This window comes from Camarhynchus parvulus, chromosome 9 (genome assembly GCF_901933205.1).
Source record: "Camarhynchus parvulus chromosome 9, STF_HiC, whole genome shotgun sequence".
Classification (NCBI taxonomy): Eukaryota; Metazoa; Chordata; class Aves; order Passeriformes; family Thraupidae; genus Camarhynchus; species Camarhynchus parvulus.
The window spans coordinates 10,374,856-10,395,017 of NC_044579.1; positions in this window are offsets into that span (position 1 = coordinate 10,374,856).

Here is a 20,162-nt window from a genome sequence, read left to right on the forward strand (position 1 = left end):
AAAAGAATAAATGAAACAAATACACACACTTCACCTGCTAAAAAACCCAAAACCCAACCCCCCAAAACCACACTAGAAATGCTTTAAGTGGAGATAACCATGCCTTGAGACACTGGGCATATGGTATCAGTGACCTTTTGAGTTCTCATTCAGTACTGCACTCTACAATCCATTGCATTTCCTAGGGGCCTCTCCTAGGAAGCAGGTATTTTTGTTTTCTGGGCAGAGGAAATGAAAGCTGCCTACTGGTTTTTGTCTGTTGCTGCTTCTGGCAGACACCTGTGTGTGAACCTCTCCTGTTGGAAGGGCAGATACCAGGTGACAGAAGTGAAGTCTGTCATATGAAAATAAAAAAGAATGGTTGAAGGAATGACTTCAAACATCACTGCTTTCAAGTTCAACTTTCACTTGGGGTAGAGGAGCCAGTTAAATCAGTGGTGCATTGCCTGGAGTTGGCTGTGTGGCACTGGCATCTGAGTATGGATAGAGACTGGAGAGACCCAGGCACCAGGCTCTGGAAAAGGGATGAAAGGTAGGGATTGCTCTGTAGGGTGTCCCAGTCTGTTCCTTGTACTGGTATCTGTATTCTTTTGTGTCTTTTTTTCAGTGCACTGTAACCAAATCCTCAAATTTCCTGTGTGGATCTGGAGACATGACTTGCAGGAGCTCTAAAATCCAGCTGGTTTTCAGGTTTTATTGGTCTGAGGAAGGTATACATATATATATGTATGTATGTATATATGTCTATATATGTGTATGTGTGTGTATATATATGTATCTAGGGATACAGAGGGGACAAGTTTCTGCTGGGCTGGTCTGATTTCCCATTTGTATTTCTCAAAATGGCAGATGAAAATGGAAATTACAGATTGCCAGAAAACAATTCCAGTTACTATTTATTTTTTTAAACTTCAGAAAGAGTTTTATTCTGGTGAAAGCTGATGAATTATGCAGGGGCCAAACATTTGTGGATCCTTGTGTTATCTGAGCATGATTCTTGACTGTTGAGAGCCTGTTGAGACTTGGATAGCATGTCTTCCTCTTTCCCTGGAACTGTTCTTAAGAAAACTGTAGATGTGGTGCTTAGGGCCATGGTTTAGTGGTGGACTTGGCAGTGTTAGGTCCAAGGTTGGACTTGGTGATCTCAGAGGTCCTTTCCAACCTGAATGATTCTTATGATTCCTTCTACTCCATGATTTTCCCCCCTTCCACTGGTTAATATCCACATTCATTTCTGCAGCTTCCAGGATCTCCTATTGCCAACTTCAATCCTGCATTAATCAGTAATAATCAGAGCTTCCTAGTTGCTGCCATCTGTTTTCTCGATAAAGGCTGTTTTTAAAACAATTCAACTTGTGGCAAAGCGCTTCCAGGGTGTGGCGCATGTGGGATCGGATGGGGGCTCGGAGCCAGCGGGCAGGATGGGAGATGGCGCATCCCGGGAGGAGGGATGCTCCGGGGATCACCTCCTGCCGGCCCTGCCCAGGCCCTGGGAGCCGGGCGGGCTCGTCCCGCGGGGCTGGCGGCGCCGGCCGGGGCTGTCGGTGGCCATCTGCTGCCACCTCCCGTCCGAAGGGCGATGCCGTGCGGGGAGGCACCGCGGGCGCTGCTGCGCGGAGCCTGGGGGAGCGGATGGGAAACCACCGCCAGCCTTCAGGCATGGCATTGCCATCTCCTTGAGGTTCTGGTAGTGCTGCCTATGCCAGCGAGGGCAGCCAAGATCCCAGCCGTCCTGGGTGCCACTGCTGGCTGCTGACCTGTCTCACTGCATTTTTTCCTGTCTCCGCCGTGCAATGCCCTCATTTCTTTCTGCAGTTTGGTCTTTCTGGGCATCTTGGCCACTCAGACCCCCAACCAAAGAATGACCAATACCAACAGCTTGGAGGCACCTGGCCAGCAGCAATATTAGGAGGTGAGCTGGCTGCTTCCCTCTGACAGAGCAGCAGTGGGGAGCCCTCCTCTCCCTTTATCGCCTCATTGCATTTTACAGCAGCTCCCAGCTCCACTGGCCTTCCCAGTCAGCTCTGGACTGCTTGGCTGTGCTGGACACCAGAGCAGGGTGTGCCACACTCCTGTGCCAGAGCTGCTTGCTGGCAGCCAGGCCCTGGCCAGGCAGCTGTCCTGCTGCTGGCCAGCCCGCAGTGACTCGCTAGCACTGGCCACTAGTAGTTGCTTTTCAATTTAGATCCCTGTGCCTACTCTCTGTTTTGAGAGGAGGGCAAGGACTAATCTTTGTCTCTGCTTGCTTTTACTTCTTTGGCTTATTCTCTAATAGTTATTGCAGCTTCACCACTGCCTGCAATTACTACAAATTTGAGCTGAATTAATCCCAGACAGAGGCAAACTTTCCTTCCAAAATGTTCAGTCTGAAAAGACATGAAAGCAGGATGGGCTGGCCACCTACCTTCCCTGTGTCGGTCTCATCCTGGGCAAAGGTTTGTTCTCTCCCTTCTAGCAGGACTGAGAGGCTCTTGGTGCTGTGCTGGGCACTGACCAGGCACACATGGAAGGGAGAGTCTGTCTGCCAGACCTCAGTGAGCAGACAAACAGAAAGCAGCGGTGTGGCTGGCACTCGCAGGTTTTGCTTGCCGCCCTGGAAGCAGCCCTTGCTTGCAGCAGAGGTGTTGCTTTTCCTTCCCCAGCTGGCCCAGCCTGCTGGCGCTGCTCAGACCCTCAGCCTGTCCTTGTGCAACCCTGTGTTGGCCAGGTCTCATCCTGTTCAGTTATCCCTCTCCATGGCTCCTAGAAGCATCAAGATTTCAGCTTTGGTTTCTCCCTGTTTCCTTTCTCAAGGAGTCTTATTTCGTGGCATCCTGCCCTTTTGTGCTGAGGTTTGTTTTCCTGCCGCCTGGCTGAGGTCAGCATCTGTTCCCACAGTCCCTGCCCAAGGGGGCTCTCTGCTACCTGACAACACAGTTGCAGGCCACAGACCCTCTCTGATAACAGCAGGTTGTTAGATCCCAAACAGCCACTCCTAAATCAAACATATGAAAACAAATTGCCTTCTTATTCATCTCTGGGTCTATATATGAAGGTATTCCCCATAAAGAAAGAGTTACAGGTACTCTGTGGTGGGGACCACCACAGGATCCCCTTTCCCACAAGGAGCCTCATGGTTGGTGTTCCTGGCAAGGGCTTTTCCTCTGAATTCAGATGCTGCTTCTTTCTTGACTGGAGTCGGGCAAAGAGCTCCTTCCAACTCCATATCTGTGACAGGTAAAAATCCTCTAAGCTGTTTTCCTGTGGGGTCTTTGGAATTTTGGAGTCTTGGGGGTACCTTCTTTGGTTTTTTGGGGGTTTTTTACCTTGGAGCTCTCAGTGATGTCATATTTCAAAAGAGGCTGAAATGCCAGAGCAAAAGCCCAGAAAACCCCTGCATCCCCCTGCCACAATGCTGTGTGGAGCACGTTGCTGTGCCATGCAACAAGCCTTTTCTTTGGAATTCATAGATAATTGCTAGTCCTGTCAAGGGCCATTCATTTTAGTAGTGTAAAAATCACTATGGTTTTATTTCAAGCTTGAGAAACCACTTTGTCAGACTGGGCAAGTTTTACCAAACCAGTATGTGGGCTGTGGGCACAGCTGGAGTTAAACAGAAAGAGCCCAGTTCCACAAATACCAAAGGTTCTCTGACTTGGTTTGAAACAGGGAAACAAAGTAAACAAGGGAAGGAAGGGCTGGGGAAGTGGGGAGAAAGGAAGGGGAGAAAACTTCCTCCTTTCTGATGAAATTGTTTTTACCTCTTTATTCCAAAGAGAGGTTTTCTGACATATGGGGTTTTAAATGTTTGTTTGCTCTGCCTGCTTGGTTGTTTACTGCTCTGAGAGTCTGTGCTGCCTTTGCTGGCATGCTCAGTCTTTCAGGGAATATGACAGAGTGCAAGGCTGTTTACTTTTTTCTACTAGCACTTATTCAGCAGTGAAGTTTTTTTTCTGGTTCAGGTTTTGCCAGGAACTAGAAACTGTTGCAGGAACATGGTGGTTGTGGGGATCTTAAGGGAGAACTACTGTCTCTTCTAGGCAGTATAACTTCCAGGATATGCTTTGCTATCACTGGTGTATTTGGCTCATGGTAGAGGGGAAAGTTCTTTTATTCCTGAGTTTTTTCCACATGGAGAAACAAAGGACTTTGCAGAGAAGAGGAGGGAGAAGGAAGGTGAGGGAGATGTTTGTCGAAAGGCCATGCAGAGCATCTATGGGAGAGCCAAAGTTAGACAGGAATTTTCTGGATCCCTTGTCACTGCTCTGTGAACATCTACCATATTTAAATGTACCCTCCACCTGCCTCTTTTTTCTGACATGGCCCAAGTGAAGGTGGGCTCTGCGCTGTCCCAGGGCTGGTTCCAGGGGTGCAGCACAGCTGTGTGCCACTGAACCTGTGGAGTTAATGGATGAGCCTGGCCTTCACCATCAGCTTTGGGCTAGCTCCACTGGAAACTTGCACGTGCAGACAAGCTGATTACTGTTCTTGTAGAATTTCATGACCCTTACTAAGTTTCCTATTCCTTTTGCCACATCTCCTTTGGTTTTTAGGGTTTCATATGCCTTTTTCCACATCTCCATAGGGATGCAATCATTTATCAAGGACTGTGAGGTGAATGCAGCTTTTCCTTCATCCTCTAAACTGCAGTGTTGGGAAGGAGCACCTTTGCTGCTGAAGCCTATTGTAGTACCTGCAGACTAAACAGCAGTCTCTGCACAGCTTCAGGCTGGTCTGTTGACCCAACACAAAGAAGTCTGCTTTTCCTTCAGAATGACCCACTGTTTTCTTTGGTTTTTCACACAGGAAGAATGAATGTCAATTCATTTTATTAAAACCAGAAAGGAGGCTCTTGGCCACTTTGCTCAACATCCTCATCTCTACTTTCCATGAGGCTCTCTGCTTGCTCTATGGATTGGGTCAGCAATATTCCTTTGACCCAGGATTTTTCCAGGTAGTAATCTGAGAGCTACTGATGCTGTCTGAGCAATGTTATCCTACAATTAGTCTGAAAAAATGTTCTTTTCATGTATTTCTGTTTTGTCATTTAAGCATCCTAAACCCCAGATCTTGACAGCTGTCTTTCAAGGAGGCAAAGACTACTTGCTGTGTACTGGAATGTGTCCTTTATATTTGATATTAACTAATGGGGATGAAATTACTCTTGGCTCTTGATGTTACTGAGTGTTCCCTTTGGGGGCTGGATTCCTTCCCAGCAAGTGGTAGCAGCCACCAGGAAAGGTGAGTTTGACATTGCTACAAACTGTCCCTAAAGCAACCCATGCAACTGTGCCAGCACTAGCTCCCTTTGTTCAGATTATTTATTGAAGGTGAACTCCTTGAGCATACAGAGCACAGAATGTTTTTGTGAGTACAGAAAGACCCTAGAGATGTACTGGAGGAAACATTTTCAGGCTTAAAACCATGTCAGGCCCTGCATAGGCTGCAGGCTGCTATCTCCAGCTGCTTTTGGCTCCTTGGTTCAGTTCCAGGCAAGGGCAGCTTCCCTGGTTCTGAAAGAACCTGTCATTTCCAGTAACTGAGGGAAGAATTACTGTTGTTTATGGTTTAGAAAGCAGAGAGGGAGAACTGGGATACTTGGCCCTCTGTGCCTTGCTGTTCCTATCTATAAAGTGTGGGTGACAATATTTTACCTTCTTCAGAGGGACATTTGCAAGCTAATGGACAGAAAGTGCTCAGGAACTCCCCACCTGGGCAGTTGGGACACCTTGGCAATCTGCCTAACAGCTTTTAGATGTGCCTTACCTAAGCAACAATGAGCAACAAAGGGCATAAACACTTTGTCTCTAAAGTGCTGGCTGCTCCCTGCATGCTGTGTGTCTGTGGGCAGTGCTGCTCTTGTGTTGGGAGCCTTCTCCTCCCTCTGTTCCAGGTTGCACAGAAGCTGCCTGCAAATCTGCTGGCAGAACTGCTTTTTTAGCCAAATGAGAGGGTTCCTGTGTTTTAGCATCACCATTAACTTGGAGGAAGTTTGGCTAATGAGCCATGGTGCCTGTAGGCCCCTGAAGGCCAACATGCTTCTGCAAGTCCCAGAATGGGACTGTGCTTGCTACCTCCAGCCTCTTGCCTGAACGCTGACTTTTTTTTATAGCATTGCCATTATGCTCTCTGCTGGCTCTAGGCACTCAGAACTCACTCTCTGTCATATCCGTTTCTCTGGATATTTATGCTGCAAGACCGGGAGCAGAATGCAACCCTGAAGGCTTTCAGCAGTGTTAACCTTGCTCTCATTGCTAGTATATGAGAAACCTGCCACAGTATCTCTTCTTTGATATCTTTCCTGGATTTGTGCTGCTGAGAGGCTTCTCTGATCTCTTCTGCTAAATGACACAACCTAGAGCAAACTTAGCAGAAAAGGGTCTCTGAGTTTCAAAATCAGAGTAATCTTTGGGAAAGGAGTAACTTAGATCTTTGATGGTCCAAAAGGCCTGACAACTGGGGCATGCAGGAGAAACTCAGTTGTTCAAATAGTGGAAACATGAAGAGAAAAGTGTTAGTGTCAATCTTAGGTTAATTGGAAAATATTCAAAGAACTTTGTTTTGCTTAATTTTGAGGTTAGAAATTCCCTGGGGTTCTATGAAAAGAATGCAATGCTGGCAGCTCCTTTGAAATATGTAGGAGTGAGCTGCAAAGCAAAGAAGTTGTTAGGAGGGATGTGACCTCCTCCTGGCTGGATGGACAGCAGGAAAATGAAGATGAGAATGTTATGCAATTGCTCTTGCTTCAAGAGCAGTCTGTGCTGTGACATAAGTGGATAGGTATGAAGACATCCTTTTGAAAGCAGATTTTCTGTTCATCCTGATACCCAGCATCAAAGATGAAGTTTTCTAGCTCCAAGCTCTCTCAGAATGCACACGTGGCCCATGGGAAGCACCAGACACATCAGGTGTGTCACAACTCCACTGGTCTGTCACAAACACCACTGGCAGCATTGGTGGTAAGATGTGCATTGCTCTGCAGTAGAAGACCAGGTTTTTGGATTAACTGTATGCCCTTGTTAAGGCCACCCCTTTTTTGTTATCTTTTGTTTTCCTTTTTTGCTTAAACATGAGGTGTTTCAGGATGGGGAGTGTCTTAGCTTACGTTTTTGGAGTATTATGGGAACCTACCCATGGTACTGGGGACTCTTGGCACGGCTGGTTGTAACCTGTGGGCATGGGAGGGTGGGGGGGATTCACCCAGCAAGTCTGGAGCCTGCAGAGCCAGTTCAGCTCAGGGAGTTACACAGGGGAGTCTCTGGGGCTCCATGCAGTGACAGGGAGGCAATAGAGCACTCACCTCATCTGTCCTTCTCCCTGTGCCTTGTGCCAGCGTAATTCCAGCTGGGCACTCTGCTATGCCATCTGCACTAGGGCAGCACGAGTAGGTGGAGACTTGCTGTTATACTGGCTAAGAAGAAGTTTGAGAGCACCTCTTTAGCCAGGGAAAAGTTGGAGGAGCTTATTCAGACAGGAGGCAGATTCACTTTCCTAACCTACTTTTGAAGAAGAGGAAATTCTCCAGGATTGTGAGGCTCTTCCCCACTGTATTGCCTCAGAAGCATTTCAAGCCTTGGAGAACCTGCAGTCTGGTGACCATGTTCAGGGTGCAGTGTTTAACCACATACCCAGATTCAAGACATTGGTGGTGCAGTGATGGAAGGAGGGGCCCAAAATAGGAAACAGTGCCTGGGAAGTGAGCACACCACTCGCCTGATCAGGACCTCCAGCAGACCTTTTGGAAGAGAGAATCCTATGGGATTCTTACAAAGAGCAGAAGTGCTTCTCAACCCTTTTGGCCTGTGTGCCAGTTCTGCTGATTGAAAAATCACTTCTATTGATTGAAGAACTCTAGCAGTTCAATCACAGAATAAGGATAGTTCCTTCTAGCAGTTTTATCACAGAATAGGAAAGTGGGTGTCAGGCCTCTCTTGGGTTTTTGTTTCTTCACCGTTTTGAAGGCTGAAATGGGCTGTTCTAGTTTGAGCAACTCTGTAAGTTGTGCCACCAAAACCTGCATGGTTCCTCTCCTGCCAGAAGTGGGGACCTCTGTTCTACCTGCAGAAAGGTACCCAGCCCTGGGCTGAAAACATTCAGGAAAACAATCTGTCACTTCCCTTGTGTTGAGCCTTCCCACCCAACCCCAAGGTAATGATGCAGGTTTTGTTTTCCTCCTGAGTTTTTCTGGCTGGTTCAGGCTCCTAGCTCTCTCTTTTTGCTCTGCATTTTACCCACGGCTTTAAGTGCACTGTAGTAAAAATACTTAACCTTACTGAGAGAACCAGACAGTACTTTTAGGCTATCGTGAAGCTGTTCATCAACCTTCTCTTTTGCTCCTGGAGTGCTTAGAAGCTCTGGGAGCAGTCATTATTAGTATTGTGTAATGGTCACAGTGCACTCCAAGAGTCAACAATATGTTGTAAAAAGGCCAAAAGCCAACACCCATGTGGACTGGCCCCTTCTGACCAACAAAAAAGTAACCCCTGGAGAATTTTAACCTCATACTGACTGCTATTACCATTGTTTTCTCCTGTGTCATCATCAACCAGCTTTCGACTTAGGTTGAAATGCAATTGAAGACAGCATAAAATACAGAAGAGAATATTCTGGAGCAAAAACCCCAACTTTACACATTATCTGTAATTGTAGGCTGGGCACTGTATTAGACTGAGTACAATTCTCTTATAATAGAGAGTAATATCCCTTCTTTAGAAAGGTAACTGACTCAATGGAATCTAATGGAATAAATTGTCATGTATAGCCTATAAAAGTATAATCGGATTTTTTTAAATGTATTTCAACTTCAAAGTGTGCAGAGTCTGAACTTCTAGCTTTGTTGTTACCTGTTTCTTTTGTTAAGTAGAACAAAAGAAAGTAGTGAAGTAGATGAGCTGCTTGGGAAGTCTGGATGATCCAGAACAACACAGTGGGAAGGTGTTCCTACCTTCTGATGGAAGCATAGTCCAGAGGTAATCAAAATCAATGTAAGCTGCAGTTTTGGCCAGAGCTTGGAGTGATGCCTTTTAACAAGATGTGTTGAAAACTTCCATTACATAAATGTCTATAACCAGTTTTTCAAAAGATGCAAAAGAGAGACATGAGTCAAAGCCAAGCACGTTTTCTGTGCCTTGGAAATGAATTGCCTCCAGGGAGCCCTCCTAGGAAGTGCAGGCTGTGTACCATATGGAAGTTACTATGGCTTTATCTTTGTGTTCCTACATCTGTGGTCAGGAACCAGTCCAGCTGTACCAATGGAGCTGTGCTGAGTTCCTGAAACCTGGGTGAGTTCAGGTTGTGTTCATGCTCACGGTGCTGAACCGGGTGATGCGTGCTCCTCGTGGCCACCAGGCCTTGTTTGGTTCCTTGCTAAAAGCAAGCTGAGGCCTCCTATGCCTTGGTTTATCTGGGTATGTGCAAAAGCATTAATGACTATGAGATCTGAAAAGTTGGTGGGAAGATGAATGGTTAAACTAGTGTTCTGGTTTTCCTGGTTGCTTTCTCTTGTTTAAATGAAATCTGGATTGGTCTAGATTTAGGTCTGAAGTTTAATATTAGAGTTGCCAAAAGTAGCATGCAGGTTTGGGTGATGCTCTGGACAAACTTTGAGAGCTCCAGGCATACTTAGAAGACTTATAAATTTGTATTTCTGTTGCCTAAGTATTTTACAAACTCTTGAATAACCTTTGCCAGATTATTCAACCCTTCTGACCTTGGAGAACAGCACTGGTCTCCTACAAGCTGAGTGGTGCAGGTTGAGATTCAGCTAATATTTGTTGAAGAGTAGGAGTTCTTTAGAGGCATGAGAGGCTTAGCTAATATTTGCAGAACACTTTGAGGTCTGGGGATAGATACTGTTACCAAAGGGTGAAGTGGTATTCACGTGTTCTGTCATGTCTGTGTTGTTTACAAATAGAATAGAATGATGTTTTGAAGGTCAGGGACCTTGAGAACAATAGTGGGTTTGAAGCACTCATTTATTTTTACCAAGTTCAGATGCCTGGCATACACTAGCATTTCATTTATATAAAGGATCTGATCAAACATTTTGGTTGTTTAGAGGAGTTGTTTTGCTTGTTTTCAGGCTGTTGAAATGTCAGATGGCAAAAACAAGAAAGAGCTCCAGATGGAGCAACTGGAAGAGAAACACGATAGAGATGGTAATGGGAAAGCTTCAGATTCACACTTGACTGGGAGTCCCCACCTGTGGCTTCCAAACCCACTCTCTGTGCAAGCCCTTGTGCAAAGCAGCATCCCATGAGGAAGTTCTTCATTATTATGGTAAGCAAAGCCAGTAACAGTTTGAGTTTTGTTTTTTTTTGACTGTTCATTAGTCCATCCATGCTGGGAATTGTTTGGGAGCTGCAATCTCATCTGGAATATTCAGCTTTTATATGGCCAAGAAAATCATAAGCACTCTGCTTTAATGATCCCAAATTTGAATTTGAGTTTCATGACTTACATTAATAGGGTGAATAAATGCCCAACAGTTAGATCTCATTCACTGCCATTCACACTGTCATTTGCACCAGCAGATCAATCTCTGTCTTCCTAACTTCTAGTGAGGATACAGACTTAATCTGTGTTTGAGTAATGTTGGAAGATGGGTGATATAATAAATGCTGTAAAATCCCTCGTTATAGATGGAGAAGTAAAAGCTGGTAAAAAAATCTATCTAATCAGGCAGCTCATTTAACACAAAAAAATTTGTCTAACTTCTTCTAGTCCACGGCCAGCTTTCTTGAAGACAAAGGGAGACATAATTTGTGCTGGCAAAGCTAACCCTGATTTAAAATCAGAGTAAACATTTGGCACAAATTGCAGCTTTTGTTTGTTTACACTTGAAGCTGTGCTAGTCACTGAGGGCTGGAGTTATAGCAAATTCCTAACGTATGCTGCCATCTAATTTGTAATATTGGTGGTGGCTTATTCCCTAATGTTTTGGAAGCAGAGTACAGTACAGGAGACTGAAATTACCTTGCAATTGCCAACTGAAACAGCTTCTTTGGTGGTGGTGATTTTAATATGGGAATGTACAAGGATGGCATTAGAATGTGCTTGGTCAATCACTATGTTTATTGTGTCAAACAATTATTTTAAGGACTCAATTCTAAGTGCTCTAAGAACGTGCTAAGTGCTCTTTCTACCTTCACTGAGACAGAAGCTGCTGAGCACCTTGTGTGGCTGTGTCCTTAGTTTCTGTGCCAGGCTAAGGGATGGGCAGAGAGGCTTTCAGAAGGGAAAAGTGTTACATTGAAGGCCACTAATCTGTGTCACAGTGTAAATGTGATCTTTAGTTCTGTCTTGGAGACTGCTCTTCCAAAACACTACCTCAGGAGAGCCAAACTCATATCAGCAGAGATATTCATGTGTTGTTATTGAGTAAGAAATTATACAGACTTATTAGAAGGTTGATTGGTATAATAATGCACCCTATATTTGGAACTGCTTTTTTTAAATAAACTGTTCTAATCTAGATAAATTTAATTAGTAATTTAGTTAATACTTTTCACCTAATTAGTTAATTAACAAGACACCCTTCTTATAAACAATTTTTGAAAAAAACTCAAAAAAACCAAGAGTAAAAAAGCATTACCTACAGGTTGTTTATGATAATAAACTATTATTGTTTATCTTCAACTCCCTAAAGTCTCCCAAGCCAATTCTAGGAAAACTTATTTGGTTTTCTCACTCTCTAAGCTATCACATTCATAAGCTGCCATCAGTGGCTATCCATGAACTATTGTACCCATAAGACAAAGGGGAGTGGAAATAATTATCCCTGAATTTAACAGTTCAGAACATGGGATGTATAGAGGAATGGAGCTAAACCCATGGGATTGATGCTGCCTAATTACTGTCTCTTTGTTGCTGTGCCATAGCCTGTACACACTCTAACAGGCAAGTTCCCTGTGCCTAGGTTTGGATCTTACCAATTCAGGCTTGCCATATACTCCCAAAAACTAGTCTGGAGCTTTCAGCCACATAATTCTCTGTCTATGTGAGTCAAACGACAGGAATGTATGAAATCAGGCATATACGCACACTCATAAGTGAGCTTTCATTTTAGAAGTTGGTTAAAACCCCAAGTGTAATGATTATGTGGGAAAGTCATTATTTACTGGCTTTGAATCCAACAGTGGGAGGCAGATCAGAGTTGCTTTGGTGAAAAGGTATAGACAGTAACTTACAGAACTGAGTCCTACTTGCTGAGTAGAAAAAATATCTGACATTGTTAATTATAGTTCTTTCTGTCTTGTTCCTTTGCTTTGCATTTCTCTGTGGAAGGCAACTTTATCTCCTCTGAGGAAGACATCAATACAGTCAAATTAGAGCTGTGCAAGAGGATTGTTAGGGAGGGTGGAATAATCTAAAATGCCCCTCATTCTTGTGTTTTGCTACTGACACGAAGAGACTAATCTTGAAGCATGTTGGATTTCTAGGTAGAGGAACATGTGAGATTTGAGGCCTTCACCACCTTTTATATCTCAGGAGAGACAAGCAGTACCTCCATGCTTTTTTCCCCCTCCAGCTCTGCCTTTTGTGTCAGCTGTCAATAGTAATGCTTAATGCAGAACCAGCCAGATTTTTTTTTTTTTCTCTCATTTAATATTGCTCTAAAATAAATGTAGTTGCAGGAATCCTACTGAAAAAACACACATACAACAAGGAATCCAAGTAAGGTAGAAACATCCAACAGATGACTGTAATAACCTGTGGGGCTTTCTGTGCTTCCACCTCAGGTTCTCTTTTAATAACTCAAGATCTTTGAGATTGCTTTGGTAATTTTTATTGCTTTATTTTTGGTGACTGAAATATTGCTTGCTCAGAGCTAATTGATCTTTCCCTGTCATGAATTCTATGACAGAATGTCAGTGAGGATGTCATGGCTGCCTTGTTGCCATCTACATAAGACATGTAGAGATACAGATAATTTAAAAAAAAATTGGTTTTATCTATTTTAGCCAGATAGAAGATAGGTGAAGGCTAGCTGAGTAATTTTTTTGGCTGCTGTGGAGTACAGGATGTGAAGGAAACTACTGTTGATGACTTTCTATGAAGGCACCACCTACACATTTATCATTGAACTGATGACCTGGAAATCAAGCTGAAGCAGTTATAATTTGGCTGTGTTCTTTCATTGCCAGGTTTACTATTCTTCTGCAACATTCCCTGACTTTAGCCAAGAGAGTTTGACCAAGTCATGGAAAGTCTGTGTTATCAAGAGAAAACTACTCCAGCTCCTGGGATTTGACTGAGACATCATGAAAATTCTTGTGGGATCAGACTGTGGTGATGGTGTGGGTGATGTGTTGCTGGCAAGAAGCCTTGGCCAGGCTGGGAAAGCTGCAGTAGAATGGTGCACATGAGCTTTGTGCACACAGGACAGGAGCCCAAACACCTGGACAGTGCTGGCCTCAGTGGCAGCTTTGCTTCACGTCTAGCTGGTATTTGGCCTAGCTCATCTAGAGGCACATGTATATTTAGAATGCAGACCTATTTCTAATAATAATCTTTCTGAAGTGATTGCTAGATAAGTCAATTATCTCACTCCTCTTAGAATGGTAACTATTAATTACTTGAGTTGTAGGCACAGAGAAAAGATGATCAAAGCAGATGATGCAATGGGATACTGAGTTCCACAGGGCAGCTTAACACTGATGATGTCTGTTCACTGTTTCTGAAATTCTTTGAAGATGGGTGATATGTAATGTTTCTAATTGATTATATTAGCAAGAGTGTTATCTGGAGGGCACTTGATGGGGATCCAGGATATCTCACCCTGTTTCTTTGTATTTCATTGGCCAACTGAGCAAGTTAATTCCTCTTCATGTGCCTTAGTTATCCCACTATTAAAATGCAGTTAATCACTCATAAAACTGAGATAATTATACTGTCCTTCCTGAAAGGTGCTCAGACATTTATTGACTACAAATTCTGGATGCATTTTTGAAGCCATTACCATTTTCTTCATTTAGGTAATAACAGCCAAACATCAGTGAATCTGATTTGTTCAGAGCAGGCAAGGGGAGATGGGAACTTGAATTGTTATTGCTTTCACTTTAAAGTTCTCTGCTATTTCTTTAAAGGAAACAATAAAAGTTGATGCCAGAGCTCTTCTTTTTGCTGCAACTTGGTGCTTCTCTGCAGTGCATATTTCTAGTTAAGAGAATCCTAGCATTTGGCAAATGACAACTCTTCAGTCTAATAGGTGGCACAGCACTCTTGTCTGGGAGTGTAAATGTTCTGAACTTAAGAATCTTTGCAGGTGGCACCCTCGATTTAGCAGAGACAAGAATAACATCTATTGCCATTCCTGACAATTCTTACATCCCACAAAGCCATTTGAAAATGTAGAAGTAGACAGTGGAGGATCACATTTGGGTTCTTTGGAAACCCATTGTGTACAAAATAGCTGAATATCAGCCTGAGGTGTCATCTGCCAAATGTCACCTATTGAGGAAAGGCCTTTTAAAATTTTTATTCTTTCTTACATACTGCTTCCTGTCTTCTCACTTTCTGAAAAACCTGTCATGTTCCTATTTATCATCCTAAAGAGGAGATGAAAACAAGTCCCCTGCCTAATCTTGAGTTAGTGAAGGTTGAGGTGGCTGGAAGGAAGGTGACCATTTATACCAGTAAGAGAATAGAGAGTTGCTGGTGGAGCCAACACCGCTGATAGAGAACTGGCATTGAAATACTCACAGGTTATTCAAGGTGCCTGGAGACTGTTGAAAGGAGGAGATACCTTAAGTCAGAATTACTGCAAGGTATCCATTTCCATCACAAAGTTAGGGCAGTGAATGCTTGCCACTGTTCTCTAAGATTGGATCTGGCCTCAGGACTAACACATTTTGTAGCTGATTTGCTGCTCAGGCCAAGTCCATAACCAAAACTAATTTTCTGCTTTTGTAAGAAGGGATGCTTCACATAAGAAGCATCACCTGATCTTGTTGGAGCAGGTAAAGGCAGAAAAGAGTAGAGGAGATTGAGCAAATGGCTTTCCCCCTTGGAGAGGTTGGTCTTGCCATAACAGCATTAAAATCTTTCAACCCAGCCTTACTAGATGATCAGAGAGCTTTTTTTTCCAGATGTCACTGAAAAACCTTGTTGCAAAATCTCAGGTTGAAGGTGCTAAGCCTTTTATGTACTGTTGGCTGCAAGAAGCCAAAACTGATGCTGCATTTCCAAGTGCTGGGTGATGTTCATACAAGCCCTGAGCCTTAGTCAGTCCCTTCTCCAGAGAATTTGTGACTGGAACAATCAGACAAAGTGGGGATGAAGAAGGTCTTTTCACAAAGGCAGTTTTTAGGTGATATGGGAACAGAGGAAGCTGCTCTCAAAAATATTACTATTATCCAGTTGATGTAGACAGCATAGGGAATATATCCAAGTTTTTGCAACAACTGATTTGACCATTTGGCAACAGAGAGATACACTGTCAATAGGCTTCTTCCACTTATTTTGGGAACACAATATCCTCTGTTCAGTCATCTCTTCAAATATCAGCTCCCCAGGATCTATAATGTTGTACCAGATATGCTCTGAGATGCAGGGTGTTTCTGGAAGAAAATAGGAATCCACATCTGTAGAGTCCTCCAAGACAAGGACAAGTTTTCTGCTCTTGTACTTGCAATTTGTTCCTCACCATTCAGTTTTGCTTCCTGCTTTCATTTCTTGCCCCTCTTTGCTGTCAACTCCTCTTCATTCTTCCTGGACTGGAGGTAATAGCTCCTTTTAGCAGCAATACTCACGTCAGCACTTGTATGTCCTTGCAATCATGTGTTTTATGTGTATTTGCTTTAATTTTCAAATAGCCCATCTAGCAAAGGAGGATGGCACAAGGCAGATGCAATGGGACCCGCTCCTCTTTATGCGAAGTTGGTAAGGATGTCAGGCTCACTTCTCAGACCATTTTTCCATTGGGACAGGCTGCTGCCACCTTCCAGGCTCTCCTGCACTTTGGCACATCTTTGAAGCATCCAACAGAATGGCTTCCAAGCCAGTTCTGCTGAAGTTGTGATTTGTGTAAGGTTTGGGAAATGTGCTCTTATAAAGGGTAGATGTTGTTCATTAGATGTTGATGCCTTAATTTCTGCCCATAGACAGAAATTTTTGTGCCTATGAAATACAGGTAGTACCATGCAACTTTCACTGAGACACTTTGGGACCCAGGAGTTTTTGGGATTTTCTGTGTTGGCAAATAGTGGGCAATCAGGATACATAAAAATACATGCTTATAGCCCACAAGTTCGCTGACAAATTAATTTATTTTGAGGCCTTAAAATATTCCCTCCTTCCCCAAAAATTGAAACTTGAAATATTAATTTCTTCTCTAGAGCATGAACCCTGTGATCAGCAAGCTCAGCGTCCAAGAGTATCTTCACTAAAAGACAATACCCAAATAATCATTTAGCAATAAAATCAAACTAGTTTGACATTGCAACTTCTAAATATCTTTGGAAAATAACTTTCAGAACTACAGTTGTGTAACTATGATTCTCTGGGAATGTTCATCTGAGAAACACCAAAGTGCTTCCAGGTTTTGCATAGAGCATGCAGCTTTGAAAAGTGTACTATCTGGGGGCAAAATTTCACTAAAGGCCTTGAAATAATTTAAAAACTGAATATACCTTACATTTGAAAATGTTAAGGCTATTAGTTAAGGCTTCTAAGTAACATTGACACTATCACAGCTGTTAATATTGAGTCCATTTAGTTGTTGCCTTGGAACTCTCTGCAATACAAGCCAGCTTAGTTAATGAGTGAAGGTCTGTGTTATTAATTACCCAAAATCAGCTGGAAAAGCTGCTGGCTTTTATTTCTGAAATGGAACTAAATATGCTCGGTCTCCAGTGATGGGAACGAAGAATGATTCTGTCAATTCCCTTTCTGCCAGCTGATGCCGGGGTCAGAGAAGTAGGTCACACCTTTCTGGTTTTGAGATGGAGCAATACTTATTTTAGACCAATTTGCTCTGAGCACGGAGCTCATCTGCTGAGTTGAACCAGGGCATTGTTGCTTTCTCTAGTGCATTGTTCTGTTCTCCCACTAATTATCTCCAAATGTTTCTTATGCCTGGAACACAGTAGTGGTGATGAATAATGGGCTCTCTTCTCTTAACCCTTCGACCCGTAATTTGGCTTTCCACTCCCACCTAGATGCTTTCACTTTCCTGCCTCCACCAGCACTGTGTTAGTCTGACACCTGCCTGTATCAGATTTGCTGCGCCATAACCTCCTCTCTTCTTGGGTAGGAGAGTGCAGGAACCTGGTCTTGGTTCCAGCATTTACTGTCAGGATCATGGTGTTTGCTTTATGTGTGTCAGTGTGGATAAAGGGACATCTCACATGCCTGTGGCCTGGGAAGGGGAACAGCCACAGTCACTCCAGACCTTCTCCTTTGGAGATGACCTGCCTGGAAAAGTTGTTCAAACTGTTGATTTGTAGGACTTGTTGCAAGCTCATTCTAAGAGATGGGGTTTAATTGCTGATCACTTTGGGTAAACAGTAGTGCCTCTCTGATGGGGTTTCCTTACGAAGGGTAGGCTGCAGATATTAGACAGATCACATGTGAGCAGATGTGTGAGAATTGAGGCCAGGAGAAAGCGGGGGGTGATATCTGTGGGTTCCTACAGGTGACTGAGGTTAGTGGGAAGAAGGAGAGGGGAGACTTGCTGCAGGTGAGTCATGGGGACAGTGCTTGGAGGAAATTGGACTAGGGCATATCCCATCCTACAAAATAGTACAATGTCTAAACACATTCTCATCACACTCCTTTCACCTCAAGTCTTTTTTGCTTCAAATTGGAGGTGTTTTTCTTCCAGTTTAGAAAACTGAGCTGTTAGCCCAGCATGTGGAGCTATTGAATGTAGGTGCAGTCCTCTTGGGAGGGGACATTTGGGGGCCTGGCAGGTGTTGTCCCCTGGGCCAGCACTCCCACTTCAGCGCAGAGGGCACCTGTGCCCTGGCTGGTGCAGTGTGCCATGTCTGTGCTGTCTCCCAATGCTCCCTGGGATCACTGGCAATACCTTTCAGCCTTGACAAAACACTCAGAAGCATCTGCAAGCCTTTCCTCCACAGAAGAGCATGAACACCAAGTGCTGTGAGCTTCTGCTTTCTGCCTGCCTCAGTCCTGCACCTTCCCATGCTGCTTCCACAGAGACATGCCACAGAGTAACTGCAAAGGCCAGTGCACTGTCATCACATTTGACTTGTTTCATAACTGTCCAGTCTCGTAAAGCAGTGGCATTTGGTTAGGCTGGAAGCAGATCACAGTTGGAATAGCACTGCTCCATGTCTCTGGTGAGAAAGGCTGAGCTTTTGTTTGTGTTGGTGTTGTCTGCCCTGCAGCTCACAAGGGCTGGGCTGAGGCTGGTGATGCTTCAATGCTATGATGCTTTTGGAAGCCTCTCTGAAGGCTTCAAAATGTTGAAACTGGCCCATACCTCTTCTCCATCACTCTCACGTATCAGTTGTTGTCCAAGTCTCTTCTCAGCTGGTACCACAGCCCAGGAGCCAGTACTCAGCTCGGGCACAGAATGGCCTATCTGTTAATCCTGGACAGTTTGGTGTAGAGAAAAGTTTCTTTAGGCTCAAGGCTCTTTCTTTGTAGAGACAGGTCATGACTGGGCAAGAGAAGCTGGCCTGTTATCTGAAGGCCATGTGACAATCCTGGGAACTACTGTCACTGTTGTGTCCACACAGCCTATGAAGTGAGTTTGCCAAGGTGAGAGTCAGTCCCTACTGCTGAAAGACAATTCTTTGTGACAAGAACCTAAATATTTGTAGACTGTCATTACACAAAGAGACCACACTGCTAATCTAATCTCACCTTCTGCCTCATTCAGATGAGACCTGTACCTGTAATGTCTGCATCAAGGCTAATAATTCACTGTTAAGCTACAGCACATATTTTAGGATGACAGCAAATCTTGTTTTAAGAGCTCTAAGAGTGGAGAATAAAACTCTCCCCTACATCATTTGTTCAAGAGATTAACTACTGGTGTTATTGCAAGTTTTAATTTTTAAATACTCCTTTCCAGTTTGATTTTTTTTCCAGCTTTTACTTTGAGCTTCTGGATCTGGTTATAGTTTTATTAGATTTTTGAAATCCTTTAACATCTCTCATAGTCCCCTGCTGAGAAATGTTAATAGAGTTAGATCAAATCACCTCCAAACCCTCCCTTCGGTAAACCAAACAGGGAGATGGAAAGGCTTCAGCAGCCTGATCTTTTTGTCTCACTGTAACATCTGGAATTGAATGATATGTGAGGTTGAATCAATCATCTGTTCACAGCGGCATCTGACCACCTATTTGATGATGCTTAAATGCATCCCTCAGAAAGTACTTCTTTTGCTTGTGGCTGTTTTCTAGCCCAAAACCATCTGTGAGTATTTTCCATTGCCCAACGCGAGGAACCAAAGCCCGGAGCCGAGGGCAGGCGGTACCTGCCGGGAGCCGGGGCTGCAGGGGAGCTGTGATTCCTGCCCCGGGGAACACAACTTGACCATTTCTTACCAGTTTATCGCAATCCACTCATGGATTCCAGTTTTCTGTCTCTTATTTGCTATTGCCCTCTAGTGGAAATAGGATGGCCGGTGGCTTGGCTTCCCAAGCACTGTTTTCTCCCACGTCTTATTGCTCTGGGGCTATCGTCTTGGTTATATGATGTTGCAAAATTGTTTACATGGATTTTAACATATAGCTTTGCTCTTCAGTTTTATTCTACTTAGGGAACAAATATCTGGTCTCTGCAATTGAAAACTAATGTGGTTCTGTGTCTGGGATTAGAGACAACTTCCCTGCTCATCAATGTGCTTTACAAGGGAAACTGCAGAAGATGTTCTTGTTTCAGGCTTAGAATTATTCAGTTGTGCAGAGTCAGAATTCTGAAGTGAACTTTGTGTATGCTGCCAGCACCCACCAGCCTGGTACAAGGAGTGATCTTCTCTGGAAGCAGGAATACTGCCTTTTTACTATTTGTATTGCTATCTGAAGTCTTTGCTTTTATTAAAAAGAGTGAACTATTTAAAGCACACTCTTTCCAATCAATCATTTCACTTTGTCAGACAAGCCAAATCATTTATTGAATGATTTTGGCTAATCAAAGTCTGTCTTCTTATAGAGATCCTAGAAGATGGTTTATTAATGAGACCTAGATTTTTTCCCTGGTTGTAATGCAG